This window comes from Carcharhinus amblyrhynchos, chromosome X (assembly GCF_965287045.1).
Source record: "Carcharhinus amblyrhynchos chromosome X, sCarAmb.v2.hapA, whole genome shotgun sequence".
NCBI lineage: Eukaryota > Metazoa > Chordata > Chondrichthyes > Carcharhiniformes > Carcharhinidae > Carcharhinus > Carcharhinus amblyrhynchos.
The window spans coordinates 11409344-11432359 of NC_137359.1; the positions used below are offsets into that span (position 1 = coordinate 11409344).

The 23016-nt window shown below is 43.4% G+C and overlaps 1 protein-coding gene across 1 annotated transcript in view; it reads left to right on the forward strand.

The window, feature by feature from the left end:
* The first annotated feature begins 4271 nt into the window (after positions 1–4271).
* Positions 4272–23016, forward strand: part of ikzf4 (IKAROS family zinc finger 4) — a 209904-nt gene continuing 191159 nt past the window's right edge. The window contains exons 1-2 of the mRNA XM_080218119.1: positions 4272–9832; positions 19878–20561. The gene's annotated coding sequence lies outside the window, so the exon portion shown is untranslated. The remainder of the gene's footprint in view (positions 9833–19877; positions 20562–23016) is intronic.

Below are 23016 nucleotides of genomic sequence, written 5' to 3' on the forward strand. Positions count from 1 at the left end.
CTGGGTTTAACTTGTTCTTGCATTTCTGAAAATATTTCTCCATAGGTTTAGGTCCTCGTTCAGGGTGAACTTAATGTTCTTGAAAGTTGCTTGATGGGATGAGGGGACCTGCACGTGCCAATTTGCGCAACTTCATGCAAATTCAATGGTGACATGCTGCTCATGTAGACATTGAAGGGTATCAGAACAAGTACTAAACCTTGTGGTAGTCTGTTGTTGAAGGACAGTGGCAAGTTGACCTTTTCAGCCAAGTAAATCTGTGGCCACGTATTGCTCAGCATTGTCCATACCAGATGTAATGTTTTCAGGAAGGGACTGATCTGTGTGAGCTTCAGCATCAGTTCTTTAATTAAATTTGTCTTGAAGGCTGATGATTGATCTACAAAGGCTGTGCCAGTCTTGGATTTCTTTTGGAATTGGACCTCTGTGCGCTGCAAAGACCTGGTTGCAAAAGCTGCAATCTCAGTTGTTCTGTTGAGGTGTTCACTGACTTGACCAGACTGCTGAGCCTCCTGAGGATGATGCATTCCAGTAGTATGTAGACTGTACATAAGAGTGACAGCCACAGCTTCCTGCGTTGTGGATTGGCTTTACCAGTTAAGTCTGGCAATGACATTTGCCTCCTGTGCTGCAATTGGGATACTTCTGCCAGCCATTGGAGTGGAAGATGGCAGCCTTCTCGTGGCCCACTCTGTTAAGTGAACAATCACGACTAATGCCATCGGCCTTGCAATCTAATGTCAATTAACAATCTTCCAATCTTCAGAGCAGCAGCTCAAGTCACAATAATAGCCCTCTAGAGGGCCAAGTAACATACAAGGAACTCTGGAATAAGAATTATCCAATACAGCACTGAATGACTTTCCCAGCTGAAATGCACGTATCTCTTGAACATTTGAAGATCCATTACATCATTGCCTTTATGCTTCTAAAAAGTCCCCATCTAATGGCCAAATGTGTAGCCATTACCATACTCAGGTAAGCGGGCTCATGAATAACCATTGCCACCCAAAATATGGCCTGGCCATATATGAAGAACACCAACACAGATTTTGTTGTTTCATCTGCTACCTCAGCCGAAGAAGCCATTGGGGAGGCTCTCCCTGTGCAAACATAGGCCCATTAGCATTGAAATCTACATGCTTCTATCAATGACTCTCGCATGGAAAAGTTGACTGGGACTGCTCTAGAGAAGCTGTCAGAAAAGTGGTGGTCCGCATCCTTGCTACAGCATAATGTTATCAATGGTTGTTGGCCTCTTTAGTACTGCTGCCAAGAAGAACCTTTCCACAAGGCTGTGTCCTCAACCCTCTACTCTACTCCTTTGTGTGGCCAAATTCCCCTCCCAGCTCGATTAAGTTTGCTGATGACACCACCATAGTGGGTTGGATCTCAAACAATGACGAGACAAAGAGAGAATCTGGTGAACTGGTGCGATGACAATAATCTCTTCCCTGATGTCAACAAAATGAAGGAGATAGTCATCAACTTCAGGAAGCGTAGTGGAGGACATGCCTCGGTCTACATCAATGGAATCAAAGTAGAAAGGGTCGAGAGCATCAAGTTTTTAGATGTCCAGATCACCAACAACCTGTCCTGGCCCCTCCATGCCGATGCTACAGTTAAGAAAGCCCACCAATGTTTCTACTTTCTCAGGAGAGTAGGGAAATTTAGTATGTCTGCTACAACTCTTACCAATTTTAAAGATGCACCATAGAAAGCAATCTTTCTGTTTGTATCACAGTTTGGTATGGCTCTTGCTCTGTCCAAGACTGCAAGAAACTACAAAGGGTCATGAACGAAGCCCAGTCCATCACACAAATTAGCCTCCCATCCATTGAGCCTGTCTACATTTCCCATTGCCTTAGGGAAGCAGCCAGCATAATTAAGGACCCTATGTGCCCCGGACATACATCAAGAAGGCGAATGGAATGCTGGCCTTTATAGCAAGGGGGATAGAATATAAAAGCAGGGAGGTCTTGCTGCAACTGTACAAGGCACTGGTGAGGCTGCAGATGGAGTAGTGTGTACAGTTTTGGTTGCTGCACTTGCGCAAGGATATATTGGTCTTGGAGGGAGTGCAGAGGAGGTTCACTAGGCTGGTACCAGAGATGAGGGGGTTGGACTATGAGGAGAGATTGAATAGACTGGGTCTGTACCCGTTGGAGTTTAGAAGGATGAGGGGGATCTTAGAGACGTATAAGATAATGAAAGGGATGAATAGGGTACAAGTAGAGAGATTCTTCCCACTCAAAGGATAGCAGGACTAGAGGGCACAGCCTCAAGATAAGTGGAGGGGGGGGACAGTTTAGAACGGAGTTGAAGAGGAACTTCTTCACTCAAGGGGTGGTGAATCTCTGGAATTCTCTGCCCGTTGAAGTGGTGGAGGCTACCTCGCTACATATATTTAAGTCCACGGGTAGATAGGTTTTTGACAGACAAGGGAATTAAGGGTTATGGGGAGAAAGTGGGAAAGTGGAACTGAGACACGACAGATCAGCCATGATCTTATTGAATGGCGGGGCAGGCTCAAAGGGCTAGATGGCCTACTCCTATTTCTTATGTTCCATTGCCTTCTGTTGGGGAAAAAGGTAGGTCCATTCAAAAGTCTGATGGCAGCAGGGAAGAAACTGTTCTGGAGTCGGTTGGTATGTGTTCTCAGACTTTTTTGTATTGAGAACACGTACCAACCGACTCCAGAACAGTTTCTTCCCTGCTGCCACCAGACTTTTGAATGGACCTACCTTGCATTAAGTTGATCTTTCTCTGCACCCTAGCAATGACTGTATACGACATTTTTAACACTCTCTCCTTACTTACGAACGGTATGGTTTGTCTGTATAGTGCGCAAGAAACAATACTTTTCATTTGTACCAATACAAGTGACAATAAATAAAACCAAAATTGGACTTCTGGGTAGAATACGTCCCAGCTGGGCAAAAGAGGAATTATAACCGAAAAACAACATTTTTTTTAAAATCTTGTTTTATTCTTGGAATTATGGGATGCAGAGGAAATTATAATGTCTGGTAGCTGGAATATGACTAAAGCTTGCACCAAGCTGCTCTTGGCAGGAGCTATTAAAGTGACTGGAATGTTAGTATTTGTGTTAACCAATTCATCATTTTGTTCTTTCAAATTTGCATGATACAACTATTTCTATGGTGACGATGTTCAGCTTCTAGTCTTGTACAAACGACCCAATTTGTCTGTTACTTAATTTGTATGTAAAGGAATGTTGAAAAATCTCCAGGCTTTACTGAAAGGATTAAACAATCTTTTCTGTGTATTTTAACAAGTCTATGGTATCTCTAGAAGTATGGATATCCACAGATTAATACATGTTGGACTAAGTATATGGGAATAGATATTGTATAGTCTCTTTTGATCTAAGATGCTTCATTCATTCTGGCGGGTATACATAATAGAGAAGCTTGGTGAGGTGGAAGAGAAGGCAAAGTTGCTAAGGTGTAAAAACAGAGTTTAGAGTACTTGTCTGTCTGCTAAAGTTGGTCTTAATTCCTGTTTAAGGATATCAAACTAATTGTTTATTCCTGTTTGGCTGTGGGACTTATGATAATTGAGATATTTAAATAAGTGCACTGATACTTGTTTCCTTGGGATTTTTGCTGTATGGATTAAGGCTTTGACATGCAACACTCTACAGTTCCTAGGCTCAGTTGTTTCTGTTATAATCCAAGGTCAGAAACTCCAAGGTATTTCATGAAGTCAGCCTGGACCATAAGTTTTGCACTTTAAATTTGGCACGGGTAAGCACAATATGTTTCACTCCAGGTATGATTTCAAATGACCCACGAGGGAGCTTTTATCAAATAATATTAATTTAAGAATACAATGAACAATTAGCAATAACTTCTACCAATTACAAACCAGAAAAAAACCCATGATATTGTATAAACCTTCCAAACAAACCCTTGCAAATATACACCTGGATTTTCTAGCACCACAACACTTGGCCTTTGGATAGAGAATTGAAACTGACTTCCTGGCGCTGGAGCTTCAACTACATCTTGGGGTAGAGATAAAGCCACTACTGGTCTCTAGCTGGCAAACCATCAACAACATTTTCACTGCAGAAAGGCAAGAAAGACTGCCTCCAATTAACTAGCAGAATTTCTAATATCAGAGAGCATCACAGAAATACTGCTTTATTTCTGGTGTCCAACAGCTCCTAGCCAGCAGTCAAAACTGAAAGCAAAGAACTTTTCCCACCTAACTGTCAATCATTCCCCCCGCCCCCCCCCCCCCCCAACAACAATCCAAAAGGGTTAAAAGTAAAACTCCAGGACATCATATTAGGCCCAGATTAAAAATAAACAAAAAGCCTATTATGTGACTCCAATAACAATAACATGCTATGATACATCTCCTGGTGCCAATAATGAAAAAAAGGGTTGCTTATAAACTGCAGAGACCATGATTAAAATACACTTCTTAAAGGCACAGTAGTGTCACACTTCTTCAATGACCTTTTCTTCCGTAATACCAGAAGTGGGGATGTGCAATCGTTAATGAACAATGTTCACCCTTCACAACACCTCAGACCTAAAGCAATTCATGTCCAAATGCAACAAGAGCTGTGCAATACCCAGGCTTTATCTGACAAGTGGGAGTAAGTTGTGCCAGGCAATGACCACCTCCAAAGAGAGCTTCTAATTGTTATTTCTTGACATTCAATGGCATTAGCATTGCTGAATCCCCACTATCAATAACCTGGAGGGGTCATCCTTGATCCTGAACCGGACTGGTCATATATTGTTTCTACAAGAACTGATCAGAGGTGAAGAATCCTCAGACTATAAGAGTTAGGAGCAGAAGTAAGCCATTCGGCCCATTGAATCTGTTCCGCCATTCAATGAAATCATGACTGATCTGATACAATCCTCAACTCCACTTTCCCGACTCATCCCCATAACACTTTATTCCTCTACTGATTTAAAAATTCTGCAGTGAATAACTCCCTTCCTGACTCCCAAAATCTGTCCACAATCTATAAGGTACAAGGCAGGAGTGTGATGAAATTCTCTCCATTATGGATGGATGCAGCTCCAGCAGCACTGAAGAAGCTTGATGCCATCCAGGACAAAGCAGCCTGCTCAAATGGCAGCTTGTCCACAAATGTTCACCCCCTCCACCAGCGACATAGTGGCAGCAAGATGTACGACAGGAACTCAAGGTTCTTCAGACAGCATCTTACAAACTTACAACCTCTAACCTTCCAACGCACTCAGGATCCTGACTTTGAAATATATCACTGTTTCCTTCACTGAAACTTCCTCCCTAACAGCACTGTGGGTGTACGGACATCTGATGGACTGCAACAGTTCAAGAAGACAGCTCACCACTCCTCGGGCAATCAGGACTGGGCAATAAATGATGGTTTATTCAGTGATGCCGTCATCCCATGAATGAATATATGCAAAAAACATTTCAAGCCATGTCTGATGAGGAATATGTCTGAGTTGTTTGTAGCTCCATGTGTTTTTAATTCAATTGTTGGACATGGATGTTGCTGGCTGGCCAGCATTTATTGCGTATCCCTAGCTGTCCTTGAGATGGTGAGCTGTTCTTGAAACGTTGTTGACCTACACTGCCATTATGGAGGGAGTTCCAGGATTTTGACCCAGTGACAGTGAAGGATCAGTGATATATTTCCAAGTCAGGATGGTGAGTACCTTGGAGGGGAACTTGCAGGTGGTGGTGTTCCTGTGTATCTGTTGCCCAGGCAAGTGGGGAGTATTCCATCTCACACTTGTGTTGTGCCGTGTAGGTGGTGTTAAAGGGACTTCTAAGTTGTTTTTAATCTCTGGCACAGCAATATTTTGCAAAAGGTCTTGTCTTTTTGGTTCTGTTTCATGAAATATTAATGTAAGAGTTTACAATTTGAGTGCTTTAATGGGTTTGAGGTATCGATATGACTGCAAGTTGGTCATCTGGCCAGAGAGTTGTGCTTCCAAGGAGGGCAGTTCTGGTTGGGGAAAGACTTTGCGTAAATGTAACGTGTAATGGAATGTTTGCCACTTGACTGGAAATATTTGGCTCCAACAACATTCAAAGCAGTCCATTTGATCCATGCCTCATCTGCCACTTCAAATGTTTACTCTATCCACCACCGGTGCAGTGTGTACCTTTTACAAGATGCACCACAGCAACTCACCCAGGCTCTTTTGACAACATCTTCCAAACTTGGAATCTTACATCCGAGAAGGGTAAGGGTAGCAAGTTTCCCTTCAGGCCCCATATTTGAAATTATATAGGCGTTTCTTCATTGTGACTGGATCAAACCCTGGAACTTCCTTCCGAACAACTTGGGTGTACCTGCGCCAAAGCAACTGCAGTGGCTCACTGCCTTCTTAAGGGCAGTCAGGGATGAGCAGTAAAATCTGGCCTTACCAGCCATGTTCACGTGCCATAAAATAATTTTAAAAATGTGTTGCATTGTAGATTTGACCAGTTCTGTTTTTCAGTTATTCTTATGTAAAATATCAAAGGGAGTTTAAGTAGATGATCTAATAATAGAAACAGTGCAACAAACCATGGGTAACTCGCAGTCAAGAGCACTTTTTACAGTGCAAGAAAGTTGTTAATAGCAAGCATGTGGTATTCTCACTGCTGATGGCACTGACTTTGAATTGATCTGACATCTGAGGGCAGCAGAGAGTTGTGTTTTGTTGAGCTTGGAAGCTGTTGCCTGATTCGCTGCCTCCTGTACTTGCTAAAGTGCAAACTTAGATAAAGGTCAAAGTTAGATCAATGCATCTGCTTTTTGTGTCATTACCTTATTTTTACCATAATATAAATATGCATGTTTATGAAACCAGATCTAAATTCTCAGGCCTGCCCTTCCAGAGCTATAAGGATGTTTCTGATCCAACTTTTAAAATGGATTGAGAGAAAGAATAGACTTTCTGGATTAAGAAAATAAAAAATGGCCAAGATCCTGATTATCATGCTGTCATTCAATCATAAGCATTTCACAGACCCGTATGGTATATTGTCTAAATCTTTAGATCTCCTAAGAAATTTAATATGTGATTGGGCCTTTAATAGGCAGCCATTTTCCAGTGCTGTTTAATGAATTTCCACCTCAAGGTTTGAGATAAGAAGTCAGAGAAAACATGGAGCTGGAAGCTAAATGGGAGAAAGGTTGTTGATCAAGTAACCAACAATTTGAGGGGATGCGCGAAGTCTTCCGTGATTATGGGAACAGAATTAAACACTTGATTTAACTTTAGCAAATAGGAGGGGACTAAGACCTCATCCTGTATTTGTTTTTAGAAAATATAGATATCATTGAAATTCTACAGTACAGAAAGAGGCCATTCGGCCCATTGAGTCTGCACTGACCACAATCCCACCCAGGCCCTACCCCCATATCCGTACATGTTTTACCCACATCCTCTAACCTATGCATCTACGGTCAATTTAGCTTGGCCAAACATTAACCTAACCCGCACATCTTTGGACTGTGGGAGGAAACCAGAGGAAACCCACGCAGACACGAGGAAAATGTGCAAACTCCACACAGACAGTGACCCAAGCCAAGAATCGAACTCAGGTCCATGGAGCTGTGAAGCAGCAGTGCTAACCACTGTGCTACCGTGCCACCCAAATATCCTCATGGCTATTTCTAAAATTTTAAAAACTGGACAAAGACCTTTTAAAATGGCTGAAGGTATGTGACCCCTGAACTAAAGGAGCTATCTGGCGATTTTTAAGAAGCCATGTGTTGTTATCTCTGACGAAACACTAACGACGTATTGAGGGCTGCAGAGACTATATCTGAAAGATGTGCTGGTTAGGTGGATTGGCCATGCTAAATTCTCCCTTTAGTGTACCTGAACAGGGGTGTGGCAGCTTGGAGGTTTTCACAGTATCTTTATTGCAGACTATTTGTGACACCAATTAATAAACTTTAAATCCAAAGAGAATTATACAAAGGCAATGAGCATTTCACAAGCTAATCTTGTCAGAGTCTGTGTCTGCTAGGACAAAGGACCTCGCAACCTTCCTTTCTTAATAGTTGGAGCATTTAACGATCTCGTTCCCAGACAAGGGATACACACATTTTGGCAAAGACTCTGAAAAGGTGAGAGTCATGTCACATGGATCTTAGGCCTTTGCAACTAGTAATATTGTCTTGCTGTACTGCAAAACTCAATGTGCCATTTTATCATCTAACTCGCAGCAACACAGAAAACGAGCTCTGCCCAGCACCATTTTTACTGTTTCTACTGCAACTTCAGTACTATTGCCTGCAAGACTGATTCATCTCCACGTGCCTATCTCATTGTTTGAAGTTAATTCTCATGAAGGGAATTCGTTTTCAGCCTGTCAACCTCCATGAAGAACTACTTCATTGGACTTTGTTCATCCACGGAAGCAATAATTTTCTATATACTCTTTGCCCTATAAATCTTCCTTTTTAATCTATTCCTCTTTTGCACAGGAGGTGATGTGGTGATCCTTCTCCCGTGGTCTGAATAAACTAACCCTTTAAACTTGAGACAAGATCAGTTCATTGTGGGGTTATTAATAGAAAATTGCATAAGATCAAAACTGGTTGGAAAATACACCACCACTTATAAAGGCGCTCCCCCACCCCACCCCAAAGTCTGTAACATGAGGTGAGCTTTTTAAAAAAAAAACGGCTTCTTGGAGGAAGCTTTAATAATATAGGCAATGTGGCAGTTCCATCTGAGATCAAGATGGAGACCAGGAATATAAATAGATGAAGTAGAACTAAGAGTGAATCCATTGAAGGTGAGAGCTATTGGTTGCACGTGCAAAAGATATGAAAACACTGGTATTTTCCACCAAGTTAAAAGGATAATCTTTTTTAAACTGGTCAAGTATTCTATGACTTTGCACTATTCAACTCTAACACATCCTGGGAATTAACTTTAACATTACCTTGTTCATGGCTACACTGCAAATTCATCAGCCATTTATAAGTAAATTTTAAAAACGTAATCATCTGAATTAAACCAAATCCTAATCCAATTACGTCATATCTACACAGTTCAGAAGGAAGTCATTGGGCCCATTGGGTCTGCACTGACTCTCCAACAGAGCATCATACTCGGGCCGCATCCTTGTGATTCACATATTTACCCTGCTAATTCCCCGAACCTATACATCTTGGGACACTGAGGAGTAATTTAGCATGGCTAATCTGCGTGTGTTGTAACAATTTTGTTCATTGTGTTCTACTTGCAAACTACTGTTTCTTGTTGATTTTCTTTTTTAAACGTGCTCCTTGTACATTTAGTTTTCTGATTCCACTTTTAAACCTTACTTTCTCATTCTCCTCCAGTTTAAAATTATTCTTGTAATCATCATTACAAGTCTTCAGTTTTGATTTTAACTTTTTAACTGTGGTATCCAAGTAGTTTCCTATATTTTTGAGTGTATTTATCTGTACCTTTTAAAATCTGACTTTTAGAAACATTCCCAGGTGTTGTACAGTTTTGTGTGCTTATTTCTACTTCACCTCTGTCCTCTCATTTCTAAAATCTAGCTGAATCCAATCTGGTGTTCTTCCTCTTTCTCCATCTGTCCACTTGGATCTTTTTTCCCCTGTAGAACTTGTACCTACAGGAGCTGAAACACCACAGCATCAACTGCAGGAACTACAGCAATACTCTCGTTCCTCCAGAGAAGGACAAGCCTCTGAAAAGGAAAAATCTAACATGATGAAATTTCTGCCCTTTTTGGTGGATTATTTTGATGAGTCTCTGCACGGATCCCAAGAGCTTCAAGAAGGTGCAAGGCTGGCTCTCAACTGGTGCAGAGATCTATTATATAGACAGTAAGTAACATGCATTTATTCCATGTAATCTCCTATGTTGGTCTTGATCAGCTGCCATGCACTAACCATTGAGTATGGGATAATCTTAATGAAGCATCTGGTCTTGCCTGCCTGTTTCATATGACTATTTGTATATTTACTTCAGAAATGTTGGCCAGGTATTTCTGCTTTTGAGAAACTGGCAGGAAATAGTGATAATATCATTGAACCAGTAATCTGGAGGCCTAGGCTAGTGCTCTGGGAACAGTGGTCCAAATCCCATCACAGCAGTGAACGGAATTTAAATTCATTGAATAAATCCAAAATTATAAAGCAAGTCTCTGTAATGACCATGACAACTAATGTTGATTGTTGTATAAAGCCATCTGTATTTATACAACAACAACTGTATTGCTGTAACCTGAGACACACACCTGTGAAATAGTGTCCCATGGCAATAGTGCAGCTCCAACAACACTTCAGAACCTTGACACCATTCAGAACAAAGTAACCTGCTTGATTGACACCTCACCCCATTTACCACCTTAGACATTCACTCTCTCCATCACAGAATCACAATGATCTATCTGTGCACTATCTACAAGATGCGCTGCAACAACTCACCAATGCTCCTTTTGACAGCACCTTCCAAACCTGTGACCTTCACCACCTAGAAGGACAAGGACAGCAGATGTGTCGGAACACCACCGCCTACAAGTTCCCCTTCAAGCCGCACACCCTTTGAACTATATCACTATTTCTTCACTGTCACTGGGTCAAAGACCCTAACCCCTCTTAGTGTATGTACACTAAGTTAACTGCAGCTGTTCAAGAAAGCAGCTCATCACCACCTTCTCAAGGGTAGATAGGGTTGGGCAATAAATGCTAGTCTTGTAGCAATGCACACGTCCCAAGAATGATTTTAAAAAAAATCCACTTCCAATACTACAACCTCCCAGAAATCCAATTGTCGTCTCTTGTTCAAGTGTCTCTTCCTTCAGCACTGCCAGCTTTGCGTTCAACTGTCCAGACCTTAAGTTCTGGGATTTGCCCTCTAAACCTCTCCACCTTTCTCTCCTTTAAAATCTCTTGCTTTGATCAAGCTTTTTGTGAGTCACCTGCACTAAAGTCTCTCTTCCTTTGGCTTGCTGTCAATTTAAGCTTGATATGGTCTGGGTATGTGGCATCCAAGAGAACTTTGGACAGTATAAGAAAGTGGCTGTCTTCTCATTTTTCTCCTCATAATTTACCTGTGATGCACTGAGAAGCAAATCTTGATTACAATGGGCAGATATAGGGTTTCAATCAAGTTGAGGTTTCTGTTGGGATCGACAATTGAAGTGAACAAAAGATTTAAGTGGTTTAATTCCAAATTCTGTCATTATCTTAGTTGGAATTGTGCCTTCCTATTTTTGCTCATGGTTTTGTGCTTGACTGTTGGACCGCAGGAAGCTGTCGATCTGTTTCGCGTGGAAGGTTGGTAGCATGTCTTCTTTACAGCTTTCTGCCATTCTCAAATTCAATTCTTTGTCAGTGATTGGAAAAAAATTGAAAGATTTATTTTATCGTGGACAGGCTTTTTTTCTCATGTCTTGTGACTTTGTGGTCAGGTGAGGGCAATAGTTCATGATGTTTTGATGCTCACTTGAGGGATTTTATAGTTTGTGACATTATTTCCCCTTAAACCTGCGGTAATGATGTGCAGGTACTGAGCACTGTCCACCTGGTGCATATAATTACAGAATTAAGATCATGGTAACATGTTTTTCCTGCCTATTTTAAATTTTTTATTTTGTGCCTTGTTGGTTCTCTAGCCAAGGAACTGGACAGACACTTTTTGCCAACCAAGTGTCAATGCCCCTCTGCTACCAGCAGACATAAGCATGTCTTGGTGTTGACCACCTACCCCTCTCCACCTACCTAAATTGATTAGGGATAGTCAACACGGTGTTGTGAAGGGTAGGTCGTGCCTCACAAACCTTATTGAGTTTTTTGAAAAGGTGACCAAAGAGGTAGATGAGGGTAAGGCAGTTGACGTGGTGTATATGGATTTTAGCAAAGCGTTTGATAAGGTTCCCCGTGGTAGGCTACTGCAGAAAATGCAGATGCATGGGATTGAGGGTGATTTAGCAGTTTGGATCAGGAATTGGCGAGCTGATAGAAGACAGAGGGTGGTGGTTGATGGGAAATATTCAACCTGGAGTTCAGTTACAAGTGGTGTACCTCAAGGATCTGTTTTGGGGCCACTGCTGTTTGTCATTTTTATAAATGACCTAGATGAGGGTGTAGAAGGATGGATTAGTCAATTTGCTGACAACACTAAAGTCGGAGGAGTTGTAGACAGTGAGGATGGATGTTACGGTTTGCAGATGGACATATATAAGCTGCAGAGCTGGGCCCAGAGGTGGCAAATGGAGTTTAATACAGAAAAGTGTGAGGTGATTCACTTTGGTAAGAGTAACAGGGGTACAGAATATAGGGCTAATGGAAGGACTCTTAGTAGTGTTGACGAGCAGAGAGATCTTGGGGTACATGTGCGTAGCTCCCTGAAAGTTGGCACCCAGGTTGATAAGGTTGTTAAGAGGCGTATGGTGTGTTAGCTTTTATTGGTAGAGGGATTGAATTTCGGGGCCGTGAGGTCATGTTACAACTGTACTAAACTCTGGTGTGGCCACACTTGGAGTATTGCGTACAGTTCTGGTCGCCACATTATAAGAAGGATGAGGAGGCATTGGAAAGGGTGCAGAGGAGGTTTACCAGAATGTTGCCTGGTATGGTGGGAAGGCCTTATGAGGAAAGGCTGAGGGACTTGAGGTTATTTTCATTAGAGAGAAGAAGGTTACGAGGTGACCTAATTGAGGCATACAGGATGATCAAAGGATTGGATAGGGTGGACAGTGAGAGCCTTTTTCCTCGAATTGTGATGGCTAACATGAGGGGACATAGCTTTAAATTAAGGGGTGGTAATCATAGGACGGATGTCAGAGGTAGGTTCTGTACTTAAAGGGTAGTAAGGGTGTGGAATGCCCTGCCTGCAGCAGTTGTGGACCCACCAACTTTAAGGGCATTCAAATGGTCAGTGGATAGACATATGGATAACATTGCACTAGTTTAGGTTAGAGGGTCATTAGATTGGTTCCACTGGTCGGCGCAACATCGAGGGCTGAAGGGCCTGTACTGCGCTGTAATGTTCTATGTACCCCTCCCCGCCCCCTGCCATGAGGAAGTACCCATTCAGTGAATTGCTGCAGAAGCACAGCTGATATCTCGAATTCACAGTAAAAGTAAATTTTCAATGCACACCTGTGTTCTCTTTTTCTGTGTCTCTTCTTCTCTCAATATATTACAGCCCTCCTCTGCACTATTTTTTATGACATTTGAATAAGGCAAAGTAGATAACTCATATAAATATACCACTTGAGGCAACGTTTCCATTACCTTTGTCACGAACCATGCTGATGTTATCTCTGATGGTGTCTCAACATGAAACACCAGTTCATGTTGATTATATAGTTTTGTTTTTGGAATGGTGTGAAGAGTCATGTGAAAACCCCAGTGAGAATAAACAGCCCAGTCATCATGTAATCATTACTAAAGTCTATTTATTAAATTAAAGAGATGATAGAATTATAATATGCTTAAGACAATTAAATATATGAATTACTAAACACAGTTTATATAAAAATTACCTCTTGTTCCAAGGTACATCTGTGGTTCTGAAACTCCTTAACGCTTTCTTGTTCCCAAACCACATCGAAATTAAGTCAAATCCAGTTTGTAGTTACCACAACATTGATCAAGTCTGGGAACTTACCTTTGCTGGACCAAGAAAATATTTAAACTGCCTTTCTGAAAGTTTCTGCACTACCTGACTTCTTAGATGTTAAAATAGTCTCAGCTGTGAAATGCTAAACTGGCCTGTTGGTTCTTAGATGTTACAATGCCTCTTGGCTGAGAGATTTAAACTGGCCTGCCTGCTTCTGCAGCTGTTGGCAATTATACTCTGGTTCCTTTTTGATTCTCACCTCTTGGGTATTTGGGTTGTCTGTATCTCTCTTCCTGTGACTCAAAATTAGTATCTGTATACCTCCACTGCTCTCTGTCTTCTAGGTAAACTGTTTCTTGATATGCCAGATTCTAAAACAGGAACTGTTGGAAAATCTCAGCGGGTCTGACAGCATCTGTGGAGAGAGAATAGTGCCAACTTTTTGAGTCTGGATGACCCTTTGTCAAAAGGGTTCTGACAAAGGGTCATCCAGACTCAATGTTGAGTCTATTCTCCACAGATGCTGTCAGACCTGAGATTCTCCAGCATTTCCTGTTTTTGTTTCAGATTCCAGCATCTGCAGTATTTTGCATTTATCATGTGCCTGATTCTATCTGGATGCCTGCTAATATCGTTACTGCAAAAGGTTGCATCTCATCGTCCCCTTTGAATGCAGACTTCTGCTTAAAAATCTGCCTATCAACAGCAGTTGCTGGGCAGATCATATCCAAGCATTCTTTGTTAAATTTTTGTTCCTGCTGTTACTAGACAGATCCATGACACCTTGAAGATGATTGAATGGAAGGAGCAGGAAGGAATTAATGTGCTTCATAAATATCTTCAACGTCTCCTACTAATAAAACAACTTCCCTTTTATTGTCAAGACTTACTTTTGTTCAATATAGTACTGAGTCTGCAGTAGGTAGTGAGAGAACCAATAAGAAGGAAAAATATACTTTATCTCATCCTTACCAATCTGCTTGCGGCAGGTGAATCTGTCAAAACAGCATGCAATGGACAGAGTTAAGCAAGTCCACAACCAATGGATCAGATCGAAACTCTGCAGTGCTGCTCAATCCTGTTGTAAACGGTGGTGGACAGTTAAACAACTAATTGGAGGAGGAGGCTCTATAAATAGCTCCAACTTCAATGATGGAGCACATCAGTGCAAAAGACGAAGCTGAAGCATTTGTAATAATCTTCAGCCAGAAGTGGTGAGTGGATGACCCAACTTCACCTTCTCCAGTGGCCTCCAGCAGCACAGACACCAGCTTCGGCAATTTGATTCACTCCACGTGATATCAAGAAATGGCTGAAGGCACTGGATACTGCAAATGCTATGGGTCCTCGCAACTTTCCAGTAATAGTACTGAAGACCTGTGCCCCAGAACTGGTCACGCCCCTAGTCAAGCTGTTCCAGTGCAACTGCAACATTGGCATCTACCCTGGCAATGTGGAAAATAGCCCAGGTATGTCCTATTTGCAAAAAGCAGGACAAATCCAACCTGGCCAATTACTATTCCATCAGTTTACTCTCGATCATCAGTGAAGCGATGTAAAGTGTCATCAATAATGATATCAAGCAGTACTTGCTCAGCAATAACCTGCTCACTGACCCAGTTTGCGTTCCACCAGAGCCAATTAGCTCCTGACTTCATTACGGCCCTAATTCAAACACAGACAAAAGAGCTGAACTTCAGAGGTGAGGTGAGAGTGACTGCTCTTGACAGAAGAAGATGGTTGCGGTTGTTGGGGGTCAATCATTTCAGTTCCAGGACATCTTTGCAGGAGTTCCTCAAGGCGATGTCCGAGGCCCAAATCTTCAGCTGTTTCTTCAATGACCTTTTCTTCCGTAAGTTCAGAAGTGGAGATGTTTGCTGATGATCAGATAATGTTCACGATTTGCTGCTCCTCAGATACTGAAGCAGTGCATGTCTATGTGCAGCAAGACCTGGACAATATTCAGGCTTGGACTAACAAGTGGCTTGCAACATTCATGCCACACAAGTGCCAGGCAATTACCACCTTCAACAAGACAGAATCTAACCATCTCTTCTTGACATTCAATGGCATTACCATTGCTGAATCCCCCACTATCAACATCCTGGGGTTACAATTGACCAAAAACTGAACGGGACTAGCCATATAAATACTGTGGCTATGATAGTTGATCAGAGGCTAGGAATCGTGTGGCAAGTAACTCTCCTCCTGACTCCCCAAACACTCTACTCCATCTACAAGTCAGGAGTGTGATTGAATATTCTCCATTTGTATGGATAAGTGCAGCTCCGGTAACACTCGAGCTCAATACCAGCTAGGACAAAACAGCCCACTGGATTGGCATTCCATGCACCTTCAAAATCCACCCCCCCCCCCCCACCCCCACACCCCGCCCCAAACACAGTGGCGGTAGCATGGACCATCTGCACAATGCACTGCAGCAACTCACCAAGGTCCTTCCAGGTCACTGGGCAAGACGACAGCTCAGTGACTATCGCTGATTGCTGTGCAGACACATGGATTTGGGCCGGTGTCTCTGGGAGTTTGCACATTCTCCCCGTGCTTGCGTGGGTTTTCTCTGGGTGCTCCGGTTTCCTCCCACACACCAAAGATGTGCTGTTAGGCTGATTGGCAGTAATAAATTGTCCCTAAATCAGTTTCCCTCAATCTGGATGGCCATAAAACATTAGACAAGGGTCGTGGGTGGAGAGGGGGACTAGTGGTGTTGAGATGGCGGCGCGGGCTTGTTGGGCCAAAGGGCCTGTTTCCCGGGCTGTTTTTGTTCTTTGTTCTTACATAAGAACATGAGAAATAGGAGCAGGAGTAGGCCATCTAGCCCTTCAAGCCTGCCCCGCCATTCAATAAGATCATGGCTGATCTGTCGTGGCTCAGTTCCACTTTCCCGCCTTCTCCCCATAACCCTTAATCCCCTCACCTATCAAAAACCTATCTACCCGCATCTTAAATATATTTAGCGAGGCAGCATCCACCACCTCAACGGGCAGAGAATTCCAGAGATTCACCACCCTTTGAGTGAAGAAGTTCCTCCTCAACTCCGTTCTAAACCCCCCCCATCTTGAGGCTGTGCCCTCTAGTCCTACTGTCCTTTCTGAGCGGGAAGAGTCTCTCCACCTCTATCCTATCCATCCCATTCATCATCTTATATGTCTCAATGAGATCTCCCCTCATTCTTCTAAACTCTAACGAGTACAAGCCTAGTTTATTCAGCCTCTCCTCATAGTTCAACCCCCTCAACTCCAGTATCAGCCTAGTAAACCTCCTCTGCACTCCCTCCAAGGCCAAAATATCCTTGCGTAAGTGCGGCGACCAAAACTGCACACAGTACTCCAGCTGCGGCCTCACCAGTGCCCTGTACAGTTGCAGCAAGACCTCCCTACTTTTATATTCAATCCCCCTCGCTATGAAGGCCAGCATCCCATTCGCCTTCCTGACCACCTGCACCTGCAGGCTGGGTTTTTGCGACTCATGCACAAGGACCCCAGGTCCCTCTGCACCGTAGCATGCTGCAGTTTTTCGCCATGTAAATAATAGTCCTTCCTACCATTATTCCTACCAAAGTGGACAACTTCACATTTGCCTACATTAAATTCCATTTGCCAGTTCCTGGCCCATCCGCCCAGCCTATCTAGATCCCTCTGCAGACTTTCCACACCCTCCGCACAATTTGCTGTTCCACCAATCTTGGTGTCATCAGCAAATTTTGACACCATACACTCGGTTCCCTCCTCCAGATCATCTATATAAATGGTAAATAGCTGAAGCCCCAGCACCGATCCCTGGGGCACTCCACTAGTCACCAACCGCCAATCCGAATAGCACCCATTGACACCCACTCTCTGCCTCCTATTTGACAGCCAATCCCCTATCCACACTAACACCCTACCCCCAACTCCATGCCCCCTAACCTTCTGTAACAACCTCTTGTGCGGCACCTTATCAAACGCCTTCCGGAAATCAAGAAACACCACATCTACCGGCTCTCCTCTATCTACCGCCCTAGACACATCGTCATAGAACTCCAATAAATTCGTCAGACACGACTTCCCCTTAACGAAACCGTGCTGCGTCTGCTCTATCAAACAATTCTCCTCAAGATGCCTCGCTATTTTCTCCTTGATTACAGATTCAAGCATTTTAAACTAACCGGCCTATAATTCCCTGCCTTTTGCCTACTACCCTTCTTAAACAACGGCGTAACATTAGCCGTTTTCCAATCTTCCAGCACTTCCCTGGAATCCAGCGAGGTTTGGAAAATAATCATCAAGGCATCCACTATCACCTCCGCCATTTCTTTCAGAACCCTTGGATGCATTCCATCCGGTCCTGGGGACTTGTCCACAATCAGTCCCCCCAGTCTGTCAAGCACTGCCTCTCTAGTAACAATAATGTCATTAAGGCCCTCCACTCCTACCATCTTTCCATCGCTAACACCCGGCAAACTATTCACGTCCTCCTCCGTGAAGACCGAAACAAAAAAGTTATTCAAGGCCTCAGCCATTTCCCCATCCCCTACCACTAAGTCCCCCCTCTCATCCTCTAAGGGTCTAACGTTCACCCTAGTCAGTCCCTTTTTATATATTTATAAAAACTTTTACTATCCTTTTTTATATTTAGCGCTAGCCCAGCTTCATAGTTTATCCTACCCTTCTTTATCAACTTCTTCGTCATTCTTTGTTGATATTTAAACCTCTCCCAATCCTCTTCTCACCCACTACTCTTAGCTACTCTAAACGCATCCGCTTTTAATTTAATACTCTCCTTTACCTCCTTTGTTATCCACGGCTGATTATCTCTCCTCCTACGATCCTTTTTAACCATCGGAATAAATTTCTGCTGAGCACCAACAAAGATCTCCTTAAAGATCCTCCACTGTTCCTCAGCAGACCTACCTTCCAATCTGCTCCCCCAATCAACATTCGCCAATTCCTCTCTCATCCTATCGTACCCCCCTCTGTTCAAACAAAGGACACAGGTCCGGGAAGCCACTTTCTCCTCCTCCAGCTGCATCAGAAACTCCACCATACAATGATCACTCTTCCCAAGAGGATCCTTCACCACAAGGTCCCTAATTCTACCTGCAGGAGGGAGGCTGGCTGGTTGGCTATCTCATAGGGAGGGAGGAAGCAGGTCAGATGATTCTCGGGTGGACAGGAGTGGGAGGGGTTCGCTGCCACTCTGCATATGATCAGTGAGGGGGAAGGGGGTGATAAGAGGGACAGTTATGTTGTAGGGGTGGGAGCCAGGAGGAGGTATTATCCAGCCCAGGAGTGATGTGGTTGGAGAGCGTTTTTCTATTTTTTTTAACTGTGCATGTGAAGCTGAAGGGTCCAATCGGAGCAGCAGGGTGTTGGGCATGATAAGCCCCGTCCACAGGCTTCTGCAGTACAATTCAGAATCACTGATTTTTTTCCAGGCTGATTGAATATGGGGACGTCAGAGAACGGGTCTAAAAATCGTATCTGAAACACTCTCAGTTTCAGCACTTTAATGGTAAAATCAGGCCCTTTGTTCCTTGTTCCTTCGACAGTGCCTTTCAAACCCATAACCTTTCCCAACTAGAAGAGCAGCAGATGCATGGGAGCACCACCACCTACAGATTCCCTTCCAAGCCACTCACGATCCTGACTTACTCTGTTCCTTCACTTTTGTTGGATCAAAGTCCTGGAACTCTCTTCCTAATAGCACTGTGGGTGTACCTCCACTGTACAGACCACAGTGGTCCAACAAGGCAACTCACCAGCACCACTTCCTGGGCAGTTAGTGATGGCAATGAATGCTAGCTTAGCCAGCGACCACCACATCCCATGAATGAATATGAAAAAATGGTTCTCCAGGCTGTCAAGGAAAGGATATGCTGTTTCTTGTGGATGGTATCAGAAGATCTTCCTGCCTGACCAAGGTGACCTGGATGGAGATGGGCAGTTGGGCAAGGAAGTGAGTAACCATGGGGCCCAAAGCATCCAGAGTAGAACCTGGGTGGTGTAGGAAATGGATAAATGACCTATTCCGATCCACCAGGCTAATTACCAGGGTCACATCTTAACAATGTTATTGTGGGATCATCAATAATAATTCTGCAAGTGGGTGGGTTTGTCAGAAGAATGAATGCATGACTGGCCTTCATGTCTTAGTGCTTCATGACATTTACAGTCAAACGTAGAGGTTTTGGTATTCTTTGTGTATGTGTGAATGACAGGCCAGCATGTGTGACAGAGATGCATGCAGGGAAGGGGTTAGGTTTCAGTTGACATGTCACTAACTCTGTACCTTGTCATGCAGGTCAAACAGATGCATAATGTCAGAGTGGAGTGGAGGATCTAAAGACTGCTGGTGACCAGGCTCCTGCTGAGCCCCAGGTTGATGACAAGCCTCTGGTAGTAACTACAAGAAGCCTACTTGACGTGCATCAGATGTTAGGGGAGAAAATGTCAGAGGTCATGCACAACTTTGCAAATGCAATGAAGAAGACCATTCAAGCCATGAATTTTGCTGTGTTCCAGGCATTTAAACACATGGCTTCCTCTATGGAAATGGTGGCGACTGCCATGGATAGCCAAGTCAAACATTTAGCCTATATGCACTCTGACCTGTATTCTATCACTCAAGTCATGGAATCAGTGCAGCAGTGGCTAGGCGAGAGAGGAGATGAAGCATCTGGAAGCCCCTTGGTGCCAATGTACACCCAGATGGAGAGGGAGCACATCTCACTTCTCCTAAGAGCTGCTTCTTGAGGTCCCCCCCCCCGCCAGAGTTCACAATGGCTCTTCATGGCCACCAACATTGACCCCATTAGTTGCAGCAGACAAGGCCAAGGAAAATGCCCTAGTGCAGGAGACCTCCGGCAGCTTGAAGTCCTCAACACCTTGTGCCTCTAGAAGATGCCCACCATGATCATTCTATGCAACACTGACTGGACTGCCTCCACCTCAACCGCTGATATCAATGTTGCACTGAGACATAGTGGTAGGAAAAGGAAACTTAAAGATATTTTGAACACAAAGGGTGCTTCATAGAAATACACATCACCTGTTAATAGTGCACAACACATTGTTTTTTGCTATATTCATGTGTACAGAATCATCTTTTTTGAGGATAAGCTTAGAGAGCTAAATGTAATGGCACACCTGGTTTGCATTCATTTGATGTTTACAGAGGGTGTACGGACATTGCTGGAAGATGATGTTTGAGTTTGTGTACAGTCTGTAAGACTAACTATCTATCATTCAATCTTTCATGGCTTCCCACCTGTCACAGACCTTGCTTTGTCCTTGTCCCACCCACACCCTTGGTCAAATCATATTGCACCTCTAACTGTGACCAGTTCTGATAAAACATTAACTCTCTCTCTCCACAGATGCTGCATGACCTGCTGAATATTTTCAACATTTTCCATTTTGAATTCTGAATTATTTATATCGGCTCAGATTGGTTTTAATATTCCTGCCATTTAACCCTACTTCATCTGATTGATTCCAATTCAGTGTATTCCTTGGAAGATCAGTTAGCAACATATTGTAGGTCTTCTGTGTAAGTGCATTTCTAACAATTGCCACATTTACTTCAGGTAAATGTTAAATTTTGACAGTAACCTTATTGTTATAAAACAGTGCACTTTGACCACCTTGAGCATCAACACCTAAGATCTATTAGTATTTTTTTTCTCTATCGATTCAGGTCCTCAATTTACCCATATTGCTAGCTTTTATGGTGCCAGATAGGCCTATGTAGATAGGCCAACTAGAGGTGAGGCTATATTGGACTTGGTGCTGGGAAATGAGCCAGACCAGGTGCTAGACTTGGAAGTTGGTGTGCATTTTGGTGATAGTGACCACAATTCGGTTACGTTCACCTTAGTGATGGAAAGGGATAGGCATGAACCTCGGGTCAGTAGTTTTAGCTGGGGGAAGGGTAATTATGAGGCCATTAGGAGAGAATTAGGAAGCATTGGTTGGACTAGGAGATTACAGGGACTAGGAACGTCTGAAATGTGGAGTTTTTTCAAGGAGCAGCTACTGCGGGTCTGTGATAGGTATGTCCCTGTCAGGCAAGGAGGAATTGGTAGGGCTAGGGAACCGTGGTGCACAAAAAAAGTTGATTTGTTGGTTAGGAAGAAGAAGGAGGCTTATGTTCGGATGAGGCTTGAGGGCTCGGGTAGTGCAGTAGAAAGCTTTAGATTGGCTAGGAGGGAGTTGAAGAGGGAGTTAAGAAGGGCTCGAAGAGGGCATGAGATGACTTTGGCTGATAGGATTAAGGAGAATCCTAAGGCGTTCTATAGGTATGTCAAGAACAGAAGGTTGGTTAGGGCAAGATTAGGGCCAGTTACAGACAGTAGGGGGAAGTTGTGTGTGGAACCGGAAGAGATTGGAGAGGCATTGAACCATTATTTCTCTTCGGTGTTCACGCAGGACGATATGAATGTAGCTGAGGAGGTCACTGGGGTGAAGGGGTGTAAAATAGAAAGTATTGCAGTTGATACAGAGGATGTGTTGGATATTCTAGAAGGGTTGAAAATAGATAAGTCCCCTGGTCCAGACGGGATTTACCCTAGGATTCTATGGGAGGCAAGAGAGGTGATTGCAGAGCCACTGGCTCTGATCTTCAGGTCGTCGTTGGTCTCTGGTATAGTACCGGAAGATTGGAGGACAGCGAATGTTGTCCCATTGTTTAAGAAGGGGAACAGAGACTTCCCTGGGAATTATAGACCAGTGAGTCTTACTTCTGTAGTGGGCAAGGTTTTAGAAAGAATTATTAGGGATAGGATTTATAGTTATTTGGAGAGTAATGAATTGATTAGAGATAGTCAGCATGGTTTTGTAGCGGGAAGGTCGTGCCTTACTAACCTTATTGAGTTCTTTGAGAAGGTGACCAAAGAGGTGGATAGGGGTAAGGCAGTAGACGTGGTATATATGGATTTTAGTAAGGCGTTTGATAAGGTTCACCATGGTATGCTTCTGCAGAAAATGCAGATGTATGGGATTGGTGGTAATTTAGGTACTTGGATCAGGAATTGGTTAGCAGATAGGAGACAGAGGGTGGTGGTTGATGGTAATTATTCATCATGGAGTTCGGTTACGAGTGGTGTGCCTCAGGGATCTGTTTTGGGGCCACTGCTGTTTGTAATCTTTATTAATGATCTGGATGAGGGTATAGTTGGGTGGATTAGTAAGTTTGCTGATGACACCAAAGTCGGAGGTGTGGTAGATTGTGAGGAAGGGTGTCGAAGTTTGCAGGGTGACTTGGACAGGTTGCAGAGCTGGGCCGCGAGGTGGCGGATGGAGTTTAATGCGGAGAAGTGTGAGGTAATCCATTTTGGTAGGAATAACAGATGTGTTGAGTATAGGGCTAACGGGAGGACTTTGAATAGAGTGGAGGAGCAGAGGGATCTAGGTGTATGTGTACATAGATCCCTGAAAGTTGG